Below are 24,556 nucleotides of genomic sequence, written 5' to 3'. Positions count from 1 at the left end.
CTGCTGCAGTCCATGTGGTGTAGGCACACCCACAGTTGCTGTTAAGGAGGGAGTTCCAGGATTTTGACCCAACGACAGTGAAGGAACTTGGGCTTTTTATGTTAGGAGCTAATTTTAGCTCCTCCTATCCACAATGGATACATTTATTAGTGGGAGATCAGCAAGCTCGGCATAGACTGGGGATTGAAGCCATAACCTTCTAGTTTTGAATGGACACAGTATTGTATTTGACTTTTAAGTAGCAAGTCCATTCACATCTTGTGAGTTATAATGAATGAGCAGGGACAAGTTGCACGATACAGCTAAATAATGATACGTATTGCAGATTTATAAAGATTATTGATATGAATTCAGGGGGAGGCAATGGCGTAGTGGTATTGTCACTAGCCTAGTATTCCAGAGACCCAGTGTAATGATCTGGGGACCTGGGTTTGAATCCTGCCATGGCAGACGGTGAAATTTGAATTCAATAAAAATCTGGAATTAAACGTCAAATGATGACCATGAAACCATTGTCAATTGTTGTAAAAACCCATCTGGTTCACTGATGTCCTTTAGGGAAGGAAATCTGCCATCCTTACCTGGTCTGGCCTACATGTGACTCTTAAATGCCCTCTGAACAAGGGCAGTCAGGGATGGGCAATAAATGCAGGCCGCCAGTGACGCCCACATCCCATAAATATAAAAAAATTATAAAGATGTGCGGATATGTCCAGATGTGTGATGCAATGATGATGTGCAAAGGTGATGCACATGGTTGATAATGATGTGCAATAGATGATTTGAACAAATGTGCAAAGGAAGGGAAAGCCTTGGATTTATAGAGTGACATTCATGTCCCAAAGTGCTTTATAGCCAATTAAGTACTTTCTTTGTGATGTAAGTTGTACATAGGTACAATAGATGATTTGTATCGATGCATGATATATTATTTTATATGTGATCAACGCTTTTAGCTAGTGTTGCAGTGCTGCTTGTGGTATTGTGTATACTCAATTCTACTTCATATTGACAGTATAGTCTCTGAACAAAGAGCCGTAGACAAAGGCACACAGTGCACCAAAAGCTGGAACATCTTAAGTGGTGGAATGTCCCCTTTAACAAAGGACAGGAGATTGCAACTTAATTAATAACCCCTACTGAATTGGCATGCTCAGAAATTGTATGTTTCAAAGGTCTGTGTTTGCACAATTTCATTAACAGGGCCTTAATTATGGAGGAAGATGCTAATGTGCTGTCTTTCATTAAAAGAGGAATTAATTCCTAAGCCTGTGCCATGGTCTAGTATTTGTCGCATCACTAATTTGAAAGTGCCCCGGTTGGCTTAGTAAAATCACTGCTGCGCTTTCTTCTCAAATTCGCAAGGACAATTAAATTTTTGTTCCAGTTTTCATCTCTCCTCTCCCTCAGGCGCTAACTCACGTCATTGCATGGTCCCAGGCCACCAACCCTTCTGCATCTAATAAACAATCATTCTTTCTGTGTGAAACTTGAGAATGAGTGTTAGCAGACTATTTAACCAAGAGGGACAACACGCCAAGCCTGCTCCTGTCCCTACTCATGCATTTTCCAGGCATGGCCACCAAAGCAGAAATCTTGACTGATTCCTTCTCACTAAACCACACCTCACCCCATTCACCCTGAATGTGGTCATCCTTTTGTATATGCAATGTGGACGTTTTGGGGAGCATAAAATGAGTTGTTATTTTTTAACTGTACTTTTAATGAGATAGTGGGCTGGATATTCATCCCAACGTGGAAGCGGGTTTGGAGGCAGGCATGCTGGCAATTTTTTATTATCGGTCAGCGTGTCGGTCTGCCCACGTCCAGCCCATTTTCTGGGGGGGGGTAACTTCTGGGGGGAATGGCAGCCGAGTGCCCGCCAGTGGCAGATAGCCAGTTAGGCCATTTGCCAATTGAGGGGCGCCCATCACCCACGCTTGAATTTTACAGATGGCTTCCCAATGTGGATGGAGCCTGTAGATGGAACGATGACAGCCTCCTGGTGGTAGGCCGACAGGGACCAGAGTTGTATCCTGCAAAGCAGCCCAGCATGGAATCACTGGGCTACATGAGCTACAGCTGTGGCCACAGGGTTCCCCCTCCACTATGATGGCCTGGCAGCATTCACAATCTTCAGAGGGCACCTCCACTTGCGATCTCCCACCTACAGTGGCAATGCCCACCCCTCCTGGTGGGGCTATTGGCTGCCCAGAGCCTTGGGTGCTCCCATTGGCTCTACTATCTGCGGAACCCCCCCACCATCCTGAATTGGATGGTGCTCCCAGAAGCGGCCTTTTGATTGGCCACCTCTGCAAAAAAATCTCTCCAGGGCTCCACCACAGCTAGTTCTGGGTTCCTGATGTGGAATTCTGCTAGGCATCGGGATTGGTACCCTAGAACTAAAATTCAGTCCATTGTGTCCACATCCCAATTCACGCTAAGTCTCATTCACCCATCACCCCTATGCTGGTTGACCTGCAGTGGCTCTCAGTCCGGCAACGCATCGATTTAAAAATTTTCATCCTTGTTTTCAAATCACTCCTGTCCCTCAGTCCTCTCTACCTCTGTAATCTCCTCCAGTCCTATGATCCTCAGATCTCTCAGCTCTTCCAGTTCTGGTCTCTTCGCACATCCCCAATTTTCATTGCCCCCAACATTGCCAGCTGTGTTTTCAACTGCCAATGTCTCAAACCCTGGAATTCCCTCTCCAAATCTCTCTGCCACTCTGATTCTCTCTCCCTTTAAGATGCCCCTAAAATTGTAGCTGTTGGCATCCTGCCCTAATAGCTACTTATATGGCTCACTGTCGAATTTTGCATGTTAACATACCCCGTGAAGCACATTGGGATACTTCACTGCACCAGTGATCCAAGGAGATGATAAAGGAGGCTATTTGAGAAGGTAAAGGTTCAGGGTAGTAATTTCATAGGAATTGTCTTGAAATTTAAAGTCTAGCTTAGCTTGGACACAATGGCTTCCTTCTGTATTGTAAATTATTCTATGATAGGACCTGATGAATTTATTGACCCTCGCCATGGAAACCTGCCATGCAGGAGTAGACAGCCATACTTCACCAATGATATAGGTTCCCAGCTTAGACATCATGGACCAGAGAGGTTGCTGGTCAATCCCTCATAGAGCCACTCTCTGCAATTGATAATGGATAAACTGCTCCTTGATGAATCTGAGGCCCAATATTTTGCATCCCTGGGAAGGAGTTGAATCTGTTTTGCAAGATTGGGCACTTTCTAAACAATCATTTTAATGATTGTTAAAGGTGCTATTTAAATGCAAGCTGTTGTATTAATGTTAAAGTTGTGCTCTGTCATTTTAACAGTCAGGAAAGAAAAACCTCACGGCTGTTAAATGCACTCACACAAGAAGTCCACATCATTGCTGGAAACACAAAATACTTACAGTGGTTCAGAATGTTTAAGAAAAAACTCAACAAAGCAGTAACTACAAATCTCGTCCTCTACAAGAACAAAATCCCCCACTCATTTATCTGGGAAGCATTGTCCAGATAATAATAGCACGACAGTCTAATTACAGGCCTTCACATCTCTAATCTATCTCTATCCATCATAGGTCTGGGATAAAACTTAATTAAATCCATTCGGCAGCCTCATTTAAATTGAATTAGCCTACTGACTGAAATGCTTAGTAATGGGTCAGAACATTTGTAAACTCAGTCATGTTTCCCGGGGTGTGAATGAGCATCACATTATTAACCATGACAGCGTTAAGTAGCAAACCCAGCACTAACCGGAACAGGTGAAGTGTAAATAAGGTGAGGGGTGTAGGCGCACTTTTCCCTGACAGTCCTAGATCATCATTTGGATTGATTTGACATCTAAATGTGGAATATTGAGGAGTAGTTTCTCAGGATAGGGAGGTTGGACATGGATTAAGGTTGACTCCAGACAGCATATCTGTGGGAGTTTGTGGAAAGGCTTGGCAAGCCTCCAGGATTTCCCTCGTGTGTCCGGGAGTTGAAGATTGATCTCCAGGGCATTTCTGCGAGCAGTTGTGGAGAAAAAAAAAGTCAGGACATTAAATTTAGCAAAAAACATCACTGTATTTGAACATTTAGTTATGAAAAGACATTGGAGTTGGGAAAAGGGCTGTTTGCCCAACTGAGAGTCATCCAGTCTGTTGGCTTCTCAGTTGGCGGCGCGAAAGCAATTGCGCTGAAAGGATGGAAGTGTTGTTGGACCAGTGGTGGAGGTGGGGCAATGAGAGATGGAGGTCACGCAACGAGATCTCCAGGAATACATCCAACCAGAGTTGGCAACCCTAGCTTGGAGCTCTAGGAGGTGAGTTTTCATATTGGTTCTCCAGCTTGCCCCCCACCACCCCACCCCCAACAACTTCAGTGGAACAGCAGTGACATTTACGGCAGAGAATTGGGGAACTCACTCAGAAAATTCACCACCAGTTTTTTGAAACATTTTTCAAAAAATTCCTTTGAAAAATGAAGGGCTAACACTGCAAGGAAGCAAGGCGGACTTTTTCAGATGAGACATGAGACGAAGACCTGATCGCTTGCATAGGAGGAAGCGAAAATTTAATATGACACTATCTGAAGAAGAATAAGGGACTTCTCCCTGATGTACTGACTGATATTTATCCCTCAACCAACATCACTGAAGCAAATTATTTGGTCACGTATCTCAATTCTGTTGTGGGTGCTTGCTGTGTGCAAATTGGCTGCTGTGTTTCCCTACACTACAACAGTGGCTGCACTTCCAGCATACTTCCTTGGCATTGTGGAAGATGCTATATAAATGCAAGTTCTTTCTTTTAACAGATGCCAAATTTTGAATAACATCCACTCTGTCAAGACACTCACAGTTGCTATGCGGCCTGCACCAGTGATCCAAGGAGAAGATAAAGGAGGCCATTCGAGAAGGTAAAGGTTCTGGGTAAAGGGTAGCAATTTCATAGAAAATGTCTTGAAATTTAAAGTCTAGCTTAGTTTGGACACAATGGCTTCCTTCTGTATTGTAAATTATTCTATGATAAGACCTGATGAATTTATTGACCGTCGCCATGGAAACCTGCCATGCAGGAGTAGACATCCATACTTCACCAATGATATAGGTTCCCAGCTTAGACATCATGGACCAGAGAGGTTGCTGGTCAATCCCTAATAGAGCCACTCTCTGTGATGTCCTGCGATTGATAATGGATAAACTGCTCCTTGATGAATCTGAGGCCCAATATTTTGCATCCCTGGGAAGGAGTTGAACCTGTTTTGCAAGGTTGGGCACTTTCTAAACGATCATTTTGATGTGCCGAGATGGGGGCTGAGAAGAATTTGAACTGGAAACACTTCTCGTTACACTTACCTTCTCCTCTGAATTCTCCACTGCCACTGCTGCTAATTCAGGTTCTCGTACCAGTCTATTTGCAATAGTGTAATAAGCAATAATGGAGAGAGAAATGGTGTTGAGAAGGGTCCTTTTAAATCTCGTAGAAAGCACGAGGTCATTTCTGCCTGTCATATGCAATATTTCAGATGGTGTACAAGTTTGCTGTGTTTAATGACTTCAGACAATGGCGTGTGCATTGATTCAGATCTCAAATATCTGCACGCAGCATCTATTCTGATCCTGGGTGCCACCTGGGAAATGTCAGAGGCACCAAATGTAAAATGCTCTTTGTCCTGTGTGCTTTATCAGGTTGTGCTGGGAGAATCTGTAACAATCAAATTCACTCTTCACTCTGTGGATTTGCTTTACCACTTACCATGTAACCTGAGCTCAAACTAAATACAAGGGTAAAACTGATCAATGCGCCTCACATATGAACAGTTAATGTGCTCGTGCTACATTCCTGTGTGATCCTTTTCTTTAATGCAGGCACTTATTTTACAAGCAGTGTGCTGGAAGGCACTGTTAGTGTGTGAAGCAATCGCACTTGAACTTTCCCTTGAAGAAGGTCTGGCCTAGAATTATTTATTTCCCGAAGAACAAATATAAAACGTTTACATTTGAAAAGTGAGGATTCTTGCTCCTTTTCTGGGGCTACTGAATTCTTCGAAGGATAGATGAGACTGTTGAAGGACAATCGGTCTGCAGCATTCCCTTTCGACCTTCAGTCTGAATGGGGAAAGCGAGGCTTCACTCAGTGTGTACAGCAGTTTGCATTTGGAACAGCAGCCATTATCTCTTTAAGGTTCCAGTTTCTCCCCAGAATGATTTTGAAAGCTTAATTTGTTTTGTGCAAACTCATGCACAAGGTAAAAGGTGTCTGTGTGGGTAGCTTCAGTAGTTTTCTTTTGACTGGTGATAGAAGAATAGTTTGCTCACCACAAATTTAACTTCATTCTTGTGATGCTGTTAACTTGGCACTTAAAATCTATATTTTAAGGTGCATTAAAAAGCTTCATACTGTGGTAGATTACAGATCGCCTTCATGTGCTTTCTTTTCTCGTGATGTTACAGAGTGAAAACTGGTCGTAAACTCTATTTAATGGTAAAGGAGGCTTCTGTTTACAGGAGTCATTGGAGCCACGGAAACTTGTGCCAAACCCGAAAGCACCAATCTCTTTTCAAGCTCAGGGCAGAGAGAGTCATTTCGCTCAAGACGCCAGGAGGATTATCCATGCTTGTGTGTTACACGTGCAGACTGAATGGCATCAAGATGCTGTAACCTTCCATCAGTGCACAATGAAACTGCACAGCTGGTCTCCGCAGAGGCCAGGCCTGTCTGCGACCAGCTTCATGAGACACAGCTACACAGTATGCCTGTGAAGCTGGCCAAAGCCAGGGCGAGAACTGTATTGACTGTTACTGCTGCACAGTGGAGCCTTTGACACAATGTTAAAAGGAAAAGAGGACTTGCTTTCTGTTTCCACAGCAGCCAGGTTGGCCCAGGCTGCATTTCTTTCTTCGCTGTGTCCCACCGGGATATTGGTGTGAAGATTTCTGCCATACCGAGGTGCAATGAGATCCCTTTTGAGTTGTTTGCTTTCAGCAACCGTTCAGCTGAAGGCGAGTCTTTCATTCTGTGTCAGCATTTGCACCTCTGACTGAAGCATTTACTTCAGTGATGCTACTTTAACAAGTACCCTCGAAGTTAAAACTAACACAGTGGCTGGGACCAGCGTCACTATCCGATCTCAACTGTTGTTAACACGCTGAAGATTGCTTTAACTCTTAAGGTGAATTTTGCCGTTTCAAGAAAGTATATTTTTTAAAAAAGGCTTGTTACCTACCTATATCTGGATACCTTTGAGAGCACCAGCAGAGACCCGGGCTTGTGTAGATTTGACTTTTCGCTCCAATGCTTGTATGTTAATGCTCCTCATGTATCCTTGCCAAGCTGTTTTTTTTTTGGGAAGGGAGAAGAAACACGCAAATTAATCCTGGTGGCAATTTTCCTGGAGAGAGGGTAAGTGATTTACGCCAACTTAACTGTCTTGACACTCAACGTTTTATAGAACTTTATCATTTCCATTATAGCTGGGCCAGCCACCATTTGTACCTGAACTATCGTTGGTAACATTAACTTAAGTCAACAAGTGCCAGAATTCTTTGAACCAGACATGCAGTGATATTTTTCTTCTGATATGTCTCTCTGTGCTCTCATTCAAGAGAATGCTATCCATGCTCTCTGACCTTTTACTTCAAGGTCAGTAATAGAACTTATGTAAGAGTAAATTAAATCTATTTATTTTGAAACGTTGATCCTTTTTAAAACAAATGCCCTTTCACTCCCTCTAGTTTGCTGCCAGGTGCCACAAATGGGTTCACATCTATAGGAGGAGCTGTGTCTTTGGATTTCACTCTATAGACCAGCTGCTGACTGCATACGTAGATTGGGATTTCAGATCTGCAGATGGACCCCCCTCCCTCATGGAGACCTGCCTGATTGGGAATTCACCACATGGTGAATTATAAGAGTCCACATCGTACCTGCCCTTTGACATGCAGTAATGAGACCCCTCGATGTGCTGCCTATAGTTTCCCATTAAAAACTTTCCTACAAGAGCATAATTATTGTGTTTACCCTGATACCAGAGACAAACACCAGAAAAATCAAGAGTAATTTGAAGATACAAAAAAAAAACACAGAAGGATCCAATTTCCTACCTTGCCTGTAAAGTGCAGGGTTCTTTCTTCTTCAAAAGATGGTGGAAAGAATCTTTGAATACTTTTAAGGCAGAGCTAGATAATTTCTTGATAAACAAAGGGGTGAAAGGTTATCGGGGAGGCAGGAATGTGGGGTTGAGGTTACATTCAGATCAGCCATGATCTTATTGAATGGTGAAGCAGGCTCGAGGGTCCAACTGCCCTACTCCTGCTCCTAATTCCTATGTTCGTATGTTTTTTGCCAGGTGCAGATCACTTGTGGCTCCTCAATATCACAATATGAGTAATACACTAGTACTTTGCCTGCTGCACTAGGAGTAAATACATTGAACACTTTTTAAATGCAATAATCAAGACTACAGTATCAGCCTTTTGATCTGTAAGGAAAAAATACAATGTAAAATGAGCTAATTTAGGAGATTTAAAAAAAAACCAGCCTAACTAGCTTTACAGAAGTCCAAAAAAAGCTGTTAATTAATAAATCCATGACAGCAAGACTAGCTACTACGTAATGGGAATTAATTGGCTTGCAATCGGAAAGTTTAAATGCTTCCTTATTGCAACCCCCTAAAACCATGATACTGCCCCTGGCATGTAATTCTGTGGAAAAGTCTACGTTCACCAGCAATGCTTTGCTGAGGTTGAGTCAGTGTCACATCATCTCCGTACCAAAACATGGGCAATACCCTGAAAGTGACTGGCATGTTGCGTATGCAGCATATTGCTCTCAGATGTACAGCCTCACACAGTAATCAAATGCACTACTGTACAAAACATCTTAATGCCTCTAACAGACCTGAAGGACTTGGATTTTTTTTAAAACTCACTTGTTAGAATTTAGATAGTTTTGATGATCGAGTTAATATCCAGATGTTATTATGAGAATGCTGTTTGGGGATGTCATTGACTGTCTGAATTTGCACATGATACGTTCAGCTTCAAACAACACATCAAAACTATAATGGCCACAAAGATGAGGTTTACTTACTGAATCCCAAGCAGTGAAGCTTTGTGTTTAGTACAATAACACTTTTGTGGTCTTAAAAACCGCCAAAGATAGCGTATAAAGTGATGGCCCCATATACATTGAGCAAAGGGAAACTTTCGTCAGGAAGTGGGACACTTTGCTGAAATGTGGCTGGTCCCTCCTAACTTTGGGCCATTCTGTGCTGGAGGGAGCCAGGATGTTGTGCTGGAGGGTAATACTGCTTATATTACCTGTTTAGATGGTGGTCTCTTTGAGTCAATGAATAATTTTACTGCTGTGAAACTATTGTGTTTGCTGATAATTATTAGAGATATCTGCATCATAACAGGACCAAATGTTAAACTGAAAACATCAAATACATGATAAGGTGATGCTGCCAGTTCAAAAGGACACATGGACTATGGTATTTGTCATCAAAGATTAATAAAGTAATGACCAGGTGTGCCCAGTCCTGCAAAATGAACTAGGCAGCACATTGCATTAAGGCTCCAGTTTAGGTTTGTGATGGTTAATTTAAAATAAAACTTTCACCTATTTTTTTCTTATGAATACCCGTATAGTTCTCCTTGGATCGTGCTACTGAGCACATGCAGTCTGGTAGCCCCAGAAATGTCATTGGTTGGATGCCAGTATGTTGGCAGTCTATTGCGGTTAAATCTTCATACTTTCAGACCAGCCGACTGTTTATCTTAATCCGCTATTTCATTTCACGAGCTGATCTCCTGTGGTATTGCACTTGGGTAAACAAGACCATGTAGACTTGAGGTGAAGCAGGTTCAGAGGGATAATTGGACCAGGGCCTGCAGATGTAATGCATCCCCCATTTCAGAGTCACACATTCTCTATTTTTAATTTTTTTTTACATATCTTCATTATGAATTCCTTTGTCCGCATTTATATCGGTGTTAAAGGACCTGGGGCGAAGTGAATGTAGTGTTAGGTCGCAGATCAGCCATGATCTTATTGAATAAAGGGACAGGCTTTGTAGGTGTAAATGGCCTATGTTTATAATGGAAACTGCTTGTGTAAACTGTCAGTGGTGGTGCTGCAGTGCCTCCACTAGCAGGAAGATTATATTGCAGTGTGACAAGATGCATTTACATAGATGCATTCCCATTCTAAATGCTGACATAATGAAAAAGTTGACGGAAAGTGAGTGCACAAGTGAGGTTAATTATTTGAAAAATGACCGCTTTTGTCTGCCAGCACGTTGTCATTTTAGAGGGAAAGTTTGATATTCTGGCAAGTAACTGATCCTAATAGTACTCAAGATCTGTAGCCTCACAACCAGTCCTGTGCTTCAGTCTCTCTTGGCTCAGTGGTAGCACTCTCATCTCTGAGTCAGAGGTCTTGGGTTGATGTCCAAGACTTGAGCTCAAGGCTGCCGCTGCAGTGCAGAGGAAGTGCTGCGCTGTCAGAGGTGCCATTTTGCAGTTGACACTTTAAAGTAAGGTCCAACCTGCCTTTTCGTGGATGTATAAGATCTCACGGCACTATTTTGAAGAAAAGTAGGGCAGTTCTTATATATCCTGACCAATATTTTTCCCTCAACTAACATTGCTAAAACAGATAATCTGGTCATTTTCCTCATTTCTCATTTGTGCCTTTGTGACTTCCAGACTTGACTATTCCAACACACTCTGGCCAACATCCACGTTCTATCCAGCATAAACCTGAAGTCATCCACAATTTACTGTCCATGTCCTAACTTGCACCATGTCCTACTCACCGATCACTCCTTAAAATCCCTCCATGGCCTCGCACTTCCCTTTCTTTGTAATTTCCAGTCCCACAACCCTCTGAGATATCTGAGCTCATTTAATTCTAACCTCTTGAGCATCCCTGATTTTAATCACTCCACTATTGATGGCTGTGACTGTCCCTTCTCAAAACCTCTCCATCTCTCTTCCTATCTTTGGCCTTTTAAGATGCTTGTTAAAATCTACCACTTTGATCAACCTTTTGGTCACCTGTCCTAACATCTCCTTATAAGGCTCAGTGTCAAATTTTGTTTTATAACACTTCTGTGAAGTGCCTTGGAATGTTTCACTATGTTGAAGATGCTTTATAAATATAAATTCTTGATTTCTTTTATCTCATTATTCTTTGTAGGACCTGGCTGTGTGCAAATTGACTGCTATGTTTCCTACATTACAACAGTGACTACACTTCAAAGTACATCATTGGTAATAAAGCACTTTGGGACATCTTTTCTTTGTCTCTTAGTTTGTCCCATGACCATTGTAGCAGCTGTACCAGAGACTTGTAGCTCTACATTGTGATTTGCCTTAATCCTGCACTGGCACTGCTCTTTTCTGCTACAAAATCCTACAAGTCCCATTGAATCAGAGAAAATAAATAGCAACTCTAAGAGTTACCCATGTGCGTTGATGCAAAACGTTTTTATGTGTCTCCACCCTTGTGTTTAAACAATCCCTCCGCAATAGATTTTCTTTAAAATGATTTAGTTTGACTCCGTTCCAGATGGTTGCAGTTTGCTTTTTGAAACTTGCTCTTTTTTTTCCCTTGGAACTGAAGTAGTTAGAGAACCAGTTATTGGACTCAGTCTCTTCCATCTTCCTGCAGCAGGTCAGATGGTATCGGATCACGGGGTTTTAAACTGAGGAGCCCAAGCCCAGGCTCAGTGCAGGATGTTGTCGTGGTTGGAAAAAAACAGGAGTGACTGAAGCAGCAATGGCTTTGGAGATAACCTGCTTGGCTTTTGAAAACATGCAGATTGTAATGGGAAACAAAGGCTGAGGGAGAAAAGAGGTTTGCACTTATGGCAGACCTGGGAATTAAGGAGTTGGAGTAGAAAGCAACCCTTGGAGACTTCAACAGTACAGGTATAAAAAAGGATGGGAAGAGGGGACAGTTTTCTCACTGTACTTTGTTACTAAATGGCAGTCATGGTGAACTGGCCGAAGGGATTACTTGCTTTGTAATTAATTGAGAAAGGTTAAAACAGACTGTACATTTTTATTTGATAGATTGGAAGAAGATTTGGTCTGTGTTCTCTGTGCAGTAAAATCATGAATGTCATTAAATATGTTTCTGATTTTGCTACATCTCTCACCACCAGCCCCGTTCCCTTCTGCCTTCCCTCTAGTACAATCAAAGTATTAAAGTGCTGAGGTCAGGAATGTTGGACTAACCAACAAGTTTCTTTTAAATCCAAAAATGAAATGTGGAAAATTAATTTTCTGTTTCCACTCCAGCCAATGCTGTGTCATACACATAGATGGATAGCAGTGAATTATAAGACACTTACATTATGTTTCAGCTCATGACACTTGCAAGATGATATGATTGTCTCATAATTGATTTTTAAATAACTTATTATGTTTTATAATCTTTTTAATCTGCACCACACTGACTGCTAAGGCTGAAAATAATTGAAACACCAACCAAAGTAATTGTTTCAATCATTCCTTAAGGCTGAAACTCTGGACCTGAGTGCAAAATGCAACTTCACAGTATTACGGGTAAACTCGTGATACAGTAGATCACGGGGTCCAAGATTCTTTTACTGCGTGATGAGATTCAGATTATTCCGCACATCTTGTCCTTGTTGGTATACCCTGGTTGAAAGGACTTATAAATCATTCAGATCTTCAAACAACAAACCTACTAAATAGCAAATGGATTTGCCTAGCACAGGGGTCAGCAACCTATGGCTCCAGAACCGCATGCAGCTCATTAAGATCTCATGTGGCTCCCGACCTTAATTGATCAAATGCGTTTTTCAACCTGTTCAGATATTGAACCACTTTCAAAAGAAACCCAACAGCAGACATTGCATTAAAGTAAAAGTTATTATTTTCATTTCCTATTTTTTCCCATCTTCCTATTTATGTAAATATAAATATGCCCACCTCCTGTCTTGTTTCTCATTATTATTGGCATTTGAGTAACAGTGTTGCAGCTCTTCAAGATATTGTGTTACAGAATCTTTCACAGAATCTTTACAGTACAGAAGGAGGTCATCCGGCCCACCGAGTCTGCACTGGCTTCCTGAAAGAGCATTCTACTTAATCCCACTCCCCTGCCTTATCTCAGTAACCTTACACATTCTCTCTTTTCAGGTAGCAATCCAATTCCCTTTTGGATACTTTGATCGAACCTGCCTCCACCACCCTTTCAGGAAGTTCATTCCAGACTCCAACCACCCTCTGGGTGAAAAAAATTTTCCTCACATCACTTCTACTCCTTTTGCCCATTATTTTGAATCTGTGCCCTCTAGTTCTTGATGCTTTCTTGAATGGGATCAGTTTCTCATTATTTACCCTGTCTATACCCCTCAAGGTCTTGAATATCTCTATCAACTCTCCTCTCAGCCTTCTTTTCTCCAAGGAAAAGTCGCAACCTTTCCAATCTACCCTCTTAGTTACAGTTGTTTATCCCTGGAATCATTATTTTGAATCTCCTCTGTACTCTCTCCAATGCCTTCACATCCTTCCTCAAGCATGGTGCCCAGGACTGGACACAGTACTCCAGATGAGGCCTAACTACTGCCTTATACATGTTTAACATGACCTCCTTACTCTTGTATTCAATGCCCCTATTAATAAAACCTAGGATACCATTTGCTTTATTAACTGCTCTCTCAACATGCCCTGCTGCCTTCAATGACTTATGTACATATACACTGAGTTCCCTTTGGTCCTGCACCTCCTTTAGAGTTTCTCCATTTATTTTATACTATATCTCCACATTCTTTCTGCCAAAATGAATCACCTCATACTCCTCTGCATTGAACTTCATCTGCCATTTGCCTGCCCAATCCACCCATTTTGAAGTTCAAGACTATCCTCACCACAGTTGACAACGCTTCCAATCTTCGTATCATTTGCAAATTTTGAAATCATGCCCTGCACACCACAGTCTAGGTCATTAATATATATATTAGGAAGAGCAAGGGTCACAACACTGACCCTTGGGGAACTCCACCACAAACCTTCTTCCAATCTGAAAAACAACCATTTATCACTACTCTCTGTTTTCTGTCACTCAGCCAATTTCTTATCCAAGTGCCTACTTTCCCTTTTTATTTCATGAGTTAGAATTTTTCTCTCAAGTCTATTGTGTGGCACTGTATCAAATACCTTTTGAAAATCCATAAGCACCACACCAGCAGCATTGCCCTTATCAACCTTCTCTGTTACCTCCTCAAAAAGCTCCAGCAAGTTAGCTAATCATGATTTTCCCTTAATGAATCCATGCTGGCTTTCCTTAATTCTCCCGCACCTGTCTGAATGACTAATGATTTTGTCCCGAACTATAATTTCCAGAAGTTTCCCTACCACTGGGGTCAAACTGACTGGTCTGTAGTTGCCGGCATTATCCTTGCACCCCTTTTTGAACAAGAGTGTAACATTCGCAATTCTCCAGTCCTCCAGCGCCACACCTGTGACTAAGGAAGACTGGAAGATTATCACCAGTGCCTCTGAAATTTCCACTCTCACCTCCCTCAGTATCCTTGGATGCATCTCATCTGTTCCTGGTACCTTACCAATTTTAAGTAAAGATAGCCTTTCTAATACCCTCTCCTTCTCAATTGTAAATTCCTCAAATGTACCAGTTACCTCCTCTCTCACCTTGGTCTGGGTAGCATCTTCTTCCTTTGTAAAGACAGATGCAAAGTATTTGTTTAATACCTCTGCTACTTCTCCTGCCTCCATATGCAAGTCTCCTTTTTTAATCACTAATCGGCCCTACCCTTTCTCTTACCACCCCTTTATTATTTACACGCTTATAGAAGGCCTTTGGATACCCTTTTTTGTGAGCTGCTAGTCTCTTTTCATGCTCCCTCCTTGCTTTTATGATTAGTTTTTCCACTTTCCCTCTGGTCCTTCTATATTCAGCCTAATTCTCCATTGTATTTTCTACCTGACATCTGTTATACGCGTACTTCTTCCTTTTCATCTTCACCTCTAGCTCTCTCGTCATCCAGGGTGTTCTAGATTTAGTTGTCCTACCTTTCCCCTTCAAGGGAATATACCTTGACATTGCTTGCAATGCTATCTCTTTGAAGATAGCCCATTGTTCATCCACTGTCTTTTCCGCCAACATTTGATTCCAACTCACTTGACACAGATGCATTCTCATCCCATCAAAGTTGGCTTTCCCCCAGTTAATTATCCCTGCTCTGGATTTTTTTTATTCATTCATCAGTTGTGGGCATTGTTGGCTAGGCCAGCATTTATTACCCATCCCTAATTGCCCTTGTTCAGAGGGCATTTAAATGTCAACCACATTGCTTTGGGTCTGGAGTCACATATAGGCCAAACCTATAGGAGTAAGGATGGCAGATTTCCTTCGCTAAACGACATTGCTCCTTGTCCTTCTTCACAGCCAACTTAAACCTTATGATACAATAGTCACTGTCCCCTAAATGCTCTTCCACTATTATTTGATCCACTTGGGCCAACTTATTCCCCAGAACCAGGTCCAACAGTGCCTGCCCTCTCGTTGGACCAGAAACATACTGCTGCAGAAAATGATCTTGAACACACTCCAGGAACTCTCGCCCTTCTTGTTGCTTTGCACCATTCCTATCCCAGTCTATATTTGGATCATTGAAGTCCCCCATTATAATTACTCTATAATTCTTGCACCTCTCTATAATTTCTTTGCAAATTTGTTTCCCTACATCCCTCCTGCTAGTTGGCGGTCTATACATTACACTGATCAATGTTATTGCACCTTGTTCATTCCTTACCTCTAGCCAGAGAGATCAGAGAGATTCCATCCTTGACCCCTCTGGAACATCCTCTCTCTCCAGTACTGTAATACCATCTTTAAGCAATACTGCCATTCCTTGTCCCCCCGCCCCTTTTTCTTCCTTTCCTGTCTCTCCTAAATACATTGTACCCAGGAATATTTAATGCCTAGTCCTGCCTTTCTTTGAGCCAGGTCTCTGTTATAGCAATAATATCATAGTTTCATTTGTCAACCTGTGCCTGTAGTTCACCAGTCTTATTAACCACACTCCATACATTCACATACATGCACATTAATCTTGATTTAGGCTTTTTAACTTTCTCCCTTGCTCTTATCCCATCTAATGACTTACTATACCCTACTCTAGTTCTATCAAGCTCTCCAAGTATTCTATTTACCTTGATACTCTCTGATATATCCTCCTTATCAGTTAATACTTCTCTACTTCCAATTGCCAATTTTTTCTCCTCTCCTCTCTTAATTTCCCCTCACGTTCCCATCCCCCTGCCAATCTAGTTCAAATCCTCCCCAACAGCACTAGCAAACCTCCCCTTGAGGACATTAGTCCCAGTCCTGTTAAAGTGTAAACCGTCCTTCTTGTACAAGTCCCGCTTGCCCCAGAACTGGTCCCAATGCCTCAGAAATCTAAAGCCCTCCCTCCTACTCCATTTCTCCAGTCACATATTGAACTGCTCAATCTTCCTATTCTTATTTTCACTAGCACGTGGCACTGGGAGTAATCCTGAGATTCCTGCTCAAGGTCCTGCTTTTCAATTTCCTTCCTAACTCTCTAAAATCTGCTTTCAGGACTTGTTCCTTTTCCTGTCTATGTCATTGGTCCCAATGTGGACGATGACCTCTGGCTGCTCGACCTCCCACAGAAGAATGTCCTGCAGCCACTCTGTGACATCCTTGACCCTGGCACCAGGGAGGCAACATATCATCCCAGAGTCCCGTCTACGGCTGCAGAAACGCCTGTCTGTTCCTCTAACTATGGAATCCTCCTACCAATATAGCACTTGCACTCTTCCGCCTCCCCTCCTGTGCAGCTGAGCCACCTGTGGTTCAATGACCTTGGCTCTTGCTACAGTCCTCTGAGGAACCATCTCGTTCACCAGTATCCAAAATGGAAAAGCGGTTAGAGAGTGAGAGAGCCTCAGGGGATTCCTGCACTACCTGCTTGTTTCTCTTAGATATTCTGGTGGTCACCCATTCCTTCTCTGTAAGTGTACTTCTTAGCTGTGGTGTGACCACCTCTCTATACGTGCTATCCACGCAATCCTCAGCCTTGCGGATGCACCACAGTGACTCCAGCCACCTCTCAAGTTCCGCAACCCAGACCTCAAGTTTCTGCAGCTGGTGACACTTCCTGCAGAGGTAGTCATTGAGGGTACTTTGTGCCTGCACAAATTCCCACAGCCTGCAGGATGTACATTCCACATGACCACACTGCACTGACATACCTTAAGCTTCATATAAAGTGTTTACTCACCTGTCACTCACCAATCGTCTCCTCCTCTCCCTCTTATGCTCTCGCTGCTCTCACTGCTCTCTCCCTCTCACATTCTTTATGAAGTCTCGCTGAAGTCTCCTCGCTCTCCACGCTCTTTATAACTTTCTTGACTAAATTTTTTTTAAATGGCTCTTCTTGTTATTAAGGTTGCCAAGCCCTGGCCTAATGAATCCTACCAAGATCTTTCCAGTTTTTGACCTTCAGTGTTTCATTCTAAGTATCTACCGGTGTTGCCCCCGTGGTCAGATAGCCTGCTGACACTTGCTGTCATCATCCACACCTGAATGCTCCAGTCCGCTTAGCTGAGGTCCCAGATCCGTGCTGGAAAGTCACAAAATTGTACCTGGGACAAATCTGTTTCTTCAGGTGGAGAGCATTGAAAATGAAAGAGAGAGAGAGAGAGAAAGAAAGATGTGACTGGTTAAAAAGAGAGACTTTCAGAAGAATACGATAAAGGGACAGATAAAGGCAAATGGGCTGTGCTTTGAAGCATGTGTTTGCAAACAACATGTGTGGAATCTTTCAATTGCCTCACTTTCTGCCATGCCAATTCCTCAACAGGTGGGACAACACAAGTCTACAACTGGAAATGAGCCCCAGGGTTCAGAGTAATCCCTTGGAACTAGAAGCGTTAAGACTTAGACTTGATCCTTATCTGTACAGAGTGAGGGCTTTTTAACTTGCAAAATCTGAGAGAAATGCCAAGACCTACAGTGCAGGACAACAGCAGGATTGAAAAGACAGGCTGCCTCAGTGCTTTATATTTTTACTGGGCTGGATCTTAACGTGTATATCTGCAGACAGCCATTCTGTGGAAATATATATCTGAAAAACTAATGGCAGGTTTAGGGTCTTCTGAAGCACGCTTAAAGGTTGCCCTTTTTTGTAATGTTCACTTTAAATGTACTAGCCCATATCGTACCTTTGTGCCATTCCTAATGTAACAAGACACTGTGAAAATGACAGGTTATTTCTCAGGGTGCTGCCAAGTGCTCTAGGAGAGTGCTCTTTTATATCAATTTGCTTAATACACGTACTCAGTCACTGTCATTTAAAATCATATAATAGTCTGATTCACCAAGATCTATACTATAAATGGTAGCTATATATAGAGTCTGGGTTGAGAGAACCTTTATGCATCGTTTTCAGAAAACACACACACACACGCGCGATATTCCTTGAATTTATAACCTATACCAAGTATTTTGTGTACTTTGAAGGGGTATTTCAATTTTAATAATTGTCACCGGTCATCAGTCGGTTGCTGGTGTGCATTTTCTTACTTACAGAATCGTAGAATGGTTACAGCAGAGAAGGAGGCCATTCAGCCCATCATGTCTGTTCCACTCTCTGCAAGAGTAACTCAACTAGTCCCACTCCCCTTTGTCAAAAAACAGAGTGGAGAATATTTTAGTAACTGAAGTTGGAGGATTATCTCACTTCTGGCATTTCGGAACATGAGTAGGCCATTCAACCCTTCAAGCCTGTTCTGTCACTCAATTAGTCCATGGCTGATCTGTATCCTGCTTACTCGCTTTGGTTCCGTAACCCTTAAGACCTTATTTAATAAAAATCTATCAAGCTCAGTTTTGAAATTTTCGATTGACCTACATTGAATAGCTTTGAGGGAGAGGACGAGTTCCAGATTTCCACTATCATCTGTGTGAAGAAATGCTTCCTGAAATCACTCCTGAACAACCTGGCTCTAATTTATAGTATTGTGTCTAAATATAAGTCTTACCACCACCCCCTCCCCCACCACCTCCATTCAGGCAGCTTTGATAGAGGTCGACAGCAGTATGAGGATTCTAGTTATGGGAGTGTGTTTTGCATCGAATCATGTATTCTGTTCCCTCAAAGTTAATGTTTTGTTATAAATGGGGGCTGGAACAAGAAACAGGGATGAGCAGGTGTTAGAATTGTTTGGCAACTTCTTAATGATCAAAAATGTCACATACCTCAAGTTATACGCACATCATATCTCAAAATCCACACTCAGTATTGAGTTCTGAAACTGTTATTATTTCAGCTAATTTCCCTAAATACCTATGAGATAGGAAAAGCTATCAGTACCATTAACAAACCAGACACCCACACAAATCCAAGCAATCAAATTGCTTACATTTACAAAAAGCCAATAATCATTAACTAGCATCCAGCACCAAACCAACAAAGTTGCTTTTTATACAAGCTACTTCTGATTGTCATTTTCCTTCCTTACACAGGTCAATGCACACAGCTAAAAACAAAACTAAAAGCACCAAATTTACAATATTTTGGGGGTGGGGATAGAGGGAATCATTTAGAATCATTTAATTTGCCCTTAAACTGAATCATTAGCATTTAAAATCCCAGTAGAATTTTTTTCCTATTCAAATATGGTTTCCCATTCTCTCCCCCATTACCTTGTGACTTGAATTCCACTAATTCATGGATTTGGGATTCTGGAACTTCCAATTTCTTTTGGAAAATTCTGTGTTTGCAAGTGGAGAGATACACTGTGGGCATGTTAGTTTTCACCCTGCTCCTATGGGACTACGATACTTGAGACAGGCGGGCTTTGTGGGATTTGGTTGCCATGTTTCTTACATTGCAACAGTGACTGCACTTCAGAAGCACCTCACTGGCTGTAATCATTTTGGGATATCCTGAAGTAGTGAAAGGTGCTATATAAATGTCTTTCCTTCTTTCATCCTTTCTTCATTATCCTGGTTGAAGACTCTCTAAAAAACAAAAACATTTTGTGTATTGTGATGATGTCTCCTAGTCCTCCCCTTCCTACCTAGATCAAATAACATATCTAACTAAACTGAATCAATTACCTTTGTCATTTTAAAGACCTTAACAATGTAGTTGCTGAATGGGTGGTTTTGGGGCTAGTAAATTGGCTGGGCTCAGTATGATCAATGTTAAGTTGGAGAAAATTGTGGCCTGTCCAGAACTCAATGTCAGCCAAGTGGCAGACCACATTGCTGTGGTGGCTAGGATAGAATTGGATGTTGTCAGCAACTGTAAAATGAGATGGCGGATGAAGATGGGATGATTGCCAGATTCTATGAAGAGTTCAGAAAGACACGGAGAATTTAATTTGCTATGATCTTAGTCACAATGGAATTTGACCTAGCTGGTCTCAGTGCAATTGGCAGGGTGGAGTCTGGGTGGAAGAATTCAAACAGGGAATAGTGGAAGTGATGAGTACAGAAATGAATAGCAACAATATTTGAGGACTTTGAAGGGGAAAAGGGGATGAACAATAAGGCGGTAGTTGAAAGAGAGGAGTGAAATGAGCTTTTTGAGGGTGCATTATGAAGAGTGGGGGAACAATGCATGAGGAACAGGAATCATTGATAACAGAAAGCTGTGGGGCAATAAAAGACTGATGTGAGGATGAGCTGGAGCTTAAGGAAATGAGTGTTGTGCAGGAAATGAGATTGATGTGGCTGGGGAGATGGGAAGAAAGTGAGATGATATGTGATCAAGAATAGATAGGGGAGTGCTGGAGTGTTGGAAAAGGAAAGGGAAGGGCCATTTAGCTCAGTCCTTAAGGATAAAATTACTACATATTTAGATAAAGGGAAAATAGAGGTACCTGGCATGGATTTCAATGGAATGATTATGCTTGACAAACCCCGTAGAATTCCTTGAGGAGGTAACAGATGTGGTAGATGGGAAAATGCAGTGGATGTAATGTGTACGGATTTTAGGAAAGCTTTTGACACAATATCACAAGGGAGATTATTAGAGGAGACTCTGGGGCGTGGAATTAGACAGAGGGCAGCAAAGGAGCTTAAACATTGGCTGGAAGAAGGGAGATAGAGTAATAGCACTACCTTTTTCAGAATGGTTGGAACTGGGTAGTATTGTGCCAAAGGGTTCAGCTTTTGAGTTATTTCCGTTTACAGTCTATATCAGTGTCAATAAATAAAAAGTGGAAGTCTAGCTTTTATCATAAGAAGTATAGAACAATAAAACCACAAGGTAAAACTCTTAATAAGTGAGAGTACTAACTGCAGTTCTGGACATCATGCAATGGGGAGGATATTGAGGATTTAGAGAGAGTAGGATGCTGCTTGCTATGAGGAAAGACAAAGATGGCGAAAGAATTAAAATAGAACAATGCGGATTAAAGGATACTGTGTTAGAAATGTCTAAAGTTAGGAAAATATGGAACATGTTAGTAATAAATAGATTGTATCAATAGACCCTTGTTCTAGACGTCTCAGATTCTGGGAACAAAGTTAATTGCACTGCCATGGGCAGAAGAAACCACTTCACGCAGCGAATCATGAGGTTATGGAATCTACTTCTAGGGTTAATGGTTGAGACAGAAGTTATAACAACATTCAAGATTAGATTGGATAGGTGGATGAAGGAAAAGGGGATGCACAGATATGGAAATGGATTGGATAAATGTGATTAGAACTATTGTGTGGAGGATAAATGTTAATACAAACTGGGTGGGCCAACTGGCCTGTTTCTGTGTGTGACTCCTATGTATTTCTAAGGGCAGTTTTCAACTTAAAGACAAAAAAAATCCATCCAACTTTACAGCATTGGAAATGAGGATGGAGGGAAGGGCGAATATATAATTTTTTAACCTACAAGTACATTTTCTTGATTGCACTTTACAACAAAATCATCTAACAGAATAAAGCCAGTGCAAGCTGTGCCTCTCAAGTTGTGTTGTCTAAGCTACTCCCTGTAGCACAATTGTAAAATTCACAACACATCTCCAGGTTTGATTTTGGAATTTAGCACATTGTGTTGTCCTACCCAGATTTGCCTTATTACGATGTGAACTAATTGTGAAGTTGGCTGTACAGATGCTATTTGGGGATGAGGCAGTGCTGTGTGAATGGTGCTCCTGTTTTTAAAAAAAGTATTTGATGTTGTGATGTATGTGTCACTGGCAAGGTCGGCACTTATTACCCATTCCTACTTGTCCAGAGAAACTGGTGGTGGCTGTTCTCCATGAACCACTGCAGTCCTTGTGATGATGAAAATCCTGCAATGCTGTTAGGTAGGGCCTCAGATTGTGACAATGGCAGAATGGCATGTATGTTAAACTCTGGACAGTGTGTGCCTAGGAGGTATGGCATTCTCATGATGTTGCTTCTACTCCTACTTGTTAGTGGAGGTTGCAGGAAAGAGAGGTTCTGTTGAAGTAACTTTGTGAATTGCTGCAATTAATTTTGTAGATGTACAGTAGAGAAGTGCATTAGTTCTCACTTGTGATTTCCCATTCTATGAATTTATGATATCAAACTTGCTATCAAGAGACATGCTGTGCAGAGGCTGGTTATACAATTAAAATGAAAGCAGAAAAGGGCTTGGATTGAGTTGTCTTTAGGGCAGTGGTTCTTCGGGTTGTTTGGTTAAAGGACCCCTTTACAAATGGATTAATAATCACTCCCCCATCTAAATTATAATACCATATAATACTCATAATATGGAAGTCCTGCATGTTAGTGTTTTAATAATGCTCTTAGGAAAAATGGTATTTACTTACGAAATCAGTGAAATGAGTTTGCCCACTTCTCACTGCAGTCTGCCTGTGTTTTGCACACTCCCCTCCCAGGTGAAACAGCCAACTGCATTCCGCTCCACCTCCCATGCCACATTTCACATTATTTTTCAGGCTCCTGGGAAGTCACGATGGAAATCCATGGGCCTTTGGACCTCAGTTTGAGAACCACTGTTTTAGGGTGATAATTGGGCAAAAGGTGATGGGGGTGGGGGTGGGTGCGTGGGTCGGGGGAGAAGAGAAATGCATTGTTTTTAATTGGGAAATTGCAGAAATATTAATCTACCATTTCAATGATGACATGGATTCAGGCCAGCTTTAAGGAATGGGTTCAGTGTGAGCAGCTAGGTTCTGACCTGTGAATAAAGGTCAGTGTTGAGCATGATGTAAGAAGCAACTCTGGTTAATTTCAACATAACGGCATCTGGCCACTGAAGGAAATCATTTCATCAATTTGTTTCTAGGCTGATAAAGTTAACTGAAGCAATGACCTATTAATCTTTCCTGATAGAAACAAGGTTGTGCAATTAGAAAGAAATAACCTGCATTTGTATAGCATGTTTTAAGCCCTTAAAATGTCCCAAAGCACTTCACAGCCAACGAAGTGCTTCTGATGTGCAGTCACTGTTTAATGTATGGAAGTGGGGCAGGCAATTTGCACATAGCAAAGTCCCAAAAACAGCAATGAACATACAAACATACAAATTAGGAGCAGGAATAGGCCACTCGGCCCCTCGAGCCTGCTCTGCCGTTCAATAAGATCATGGCTGATCTAATTTTAACCGCAACTTCACCACCTCTCTGCCTACCCCCAATAACCTTTCACCCCCTTGCTTATCAGGAATCTATCTGCTTCTGCCTTAAAATATTCAAAGGCAGAATTTTTGAGGAAGAGAATTCCAAAGTCCCACAGCCCTCTGAGAGACAGAATTTTTCCTTATCTCTGTCTTAAATGGGCGACCCCTTATTTTTAAACAGTGACTCCCTAGTTCTAGATTCTCCCACAAGAGGAAACATCCTCTCCACAACCACCCTGTCAAGTCCCCTCAGAATCTTATACATTTCAGTCAAGTGGCCTCTTACTCTTCTAAACTCGAGCAGATACAAGCCTAGCCTGTCCAGCCTTTCCTCCTCAGACAGCCTACCTATCCCAGGTATTAATCTGGTAAACCTTCTCTGTACTGCTTCCAGTGAATTTACATCTTTCCTTAAATAAAGAGGCCAATACTGTACACAATACTCCAGATGTGGTCTCACCAATGCCCCGTATAACTGAAACGTAACCTCCCTACTTTTGTGTTCAATTGCCTTTGCAATAAACAATAACATTCTATTAGCTTTCCTAATTACTTGCTGCACAGGCATACTAACCTTTTGTGAATCATGCACTAGGACACCCAGATCCCTCTGCATCTCAGAGCCCTGCGATCTCTCACCATTTAAATAATATGCTTCTTTTTTATTCGTCTTGCCAAAATGGACAACCTCACATTTTCCCACATTATACTCCATTTGCCAGATATTTGCCCACTCACCTAATCTATCTATATCCTTTTGTAGCCTCTTTATGTCCTCTTCACAACTTACTTTCCTGCCTATCTTTGCTATTTCAGCACATTTAGCAACCATATCATCGGTCCCTTCATCCAAATTATCTATATAAATTGTAAAGAGTGAGGCCCCAGCACTGATCCCTGTTGCACACC

The 24,556-nt window shown here is 41.9% G+C and overlaps 1 long non-coding RNA gene across 1 annotated transcript in view; it reads right to left on the bottom strand.

Annotated features, from left to right (window-relative positions):
• Positions 1–20,055, bottom strand: part of LOC144681042 (uncharacterized) — a 49,424-nt gene extending 29,369 nt beyond the window's left edge. Inside the window, exons 1-2 of the long non-coding RNA XR_013576675.1 lie at positions 19,946–20,055; positions 7,226–7,332 (exon numbers count right to left, since the gene is read on the bottom strand). This is a non-coding gene — a long non-coding RNA (uncharacterized LOC144681042). The remainder of the gene's footprint in view (positions 1–7,225; positions 7,333–19,945) is intronic.
• Between the last annotated feature and the right edge of the window lie 4,501 nt (positions 20,056–24,556).

The sequence above is a fragment of the Cetorhinus maximus genome, chromosome 1, assembly GCF_964194155.1.
Source record: "Cetorhinus maximus chromosome 1, sCetMax3.hap1.1, whole genome shotgun sequence".
Taxonomy (NCBI): domain Eukaryota; kingdom Metazoa; phylum Chordata; class Chondrichthyes; order Lamniformes; family Cetorhinidae; genus Cetorhinus; species Cetorhinus maximus.
The sequence above is the reverse complement of the archived record's forward strand: the minus strand, read 5'-3'. Positions and strand labels throughout refer to the sequence as shown.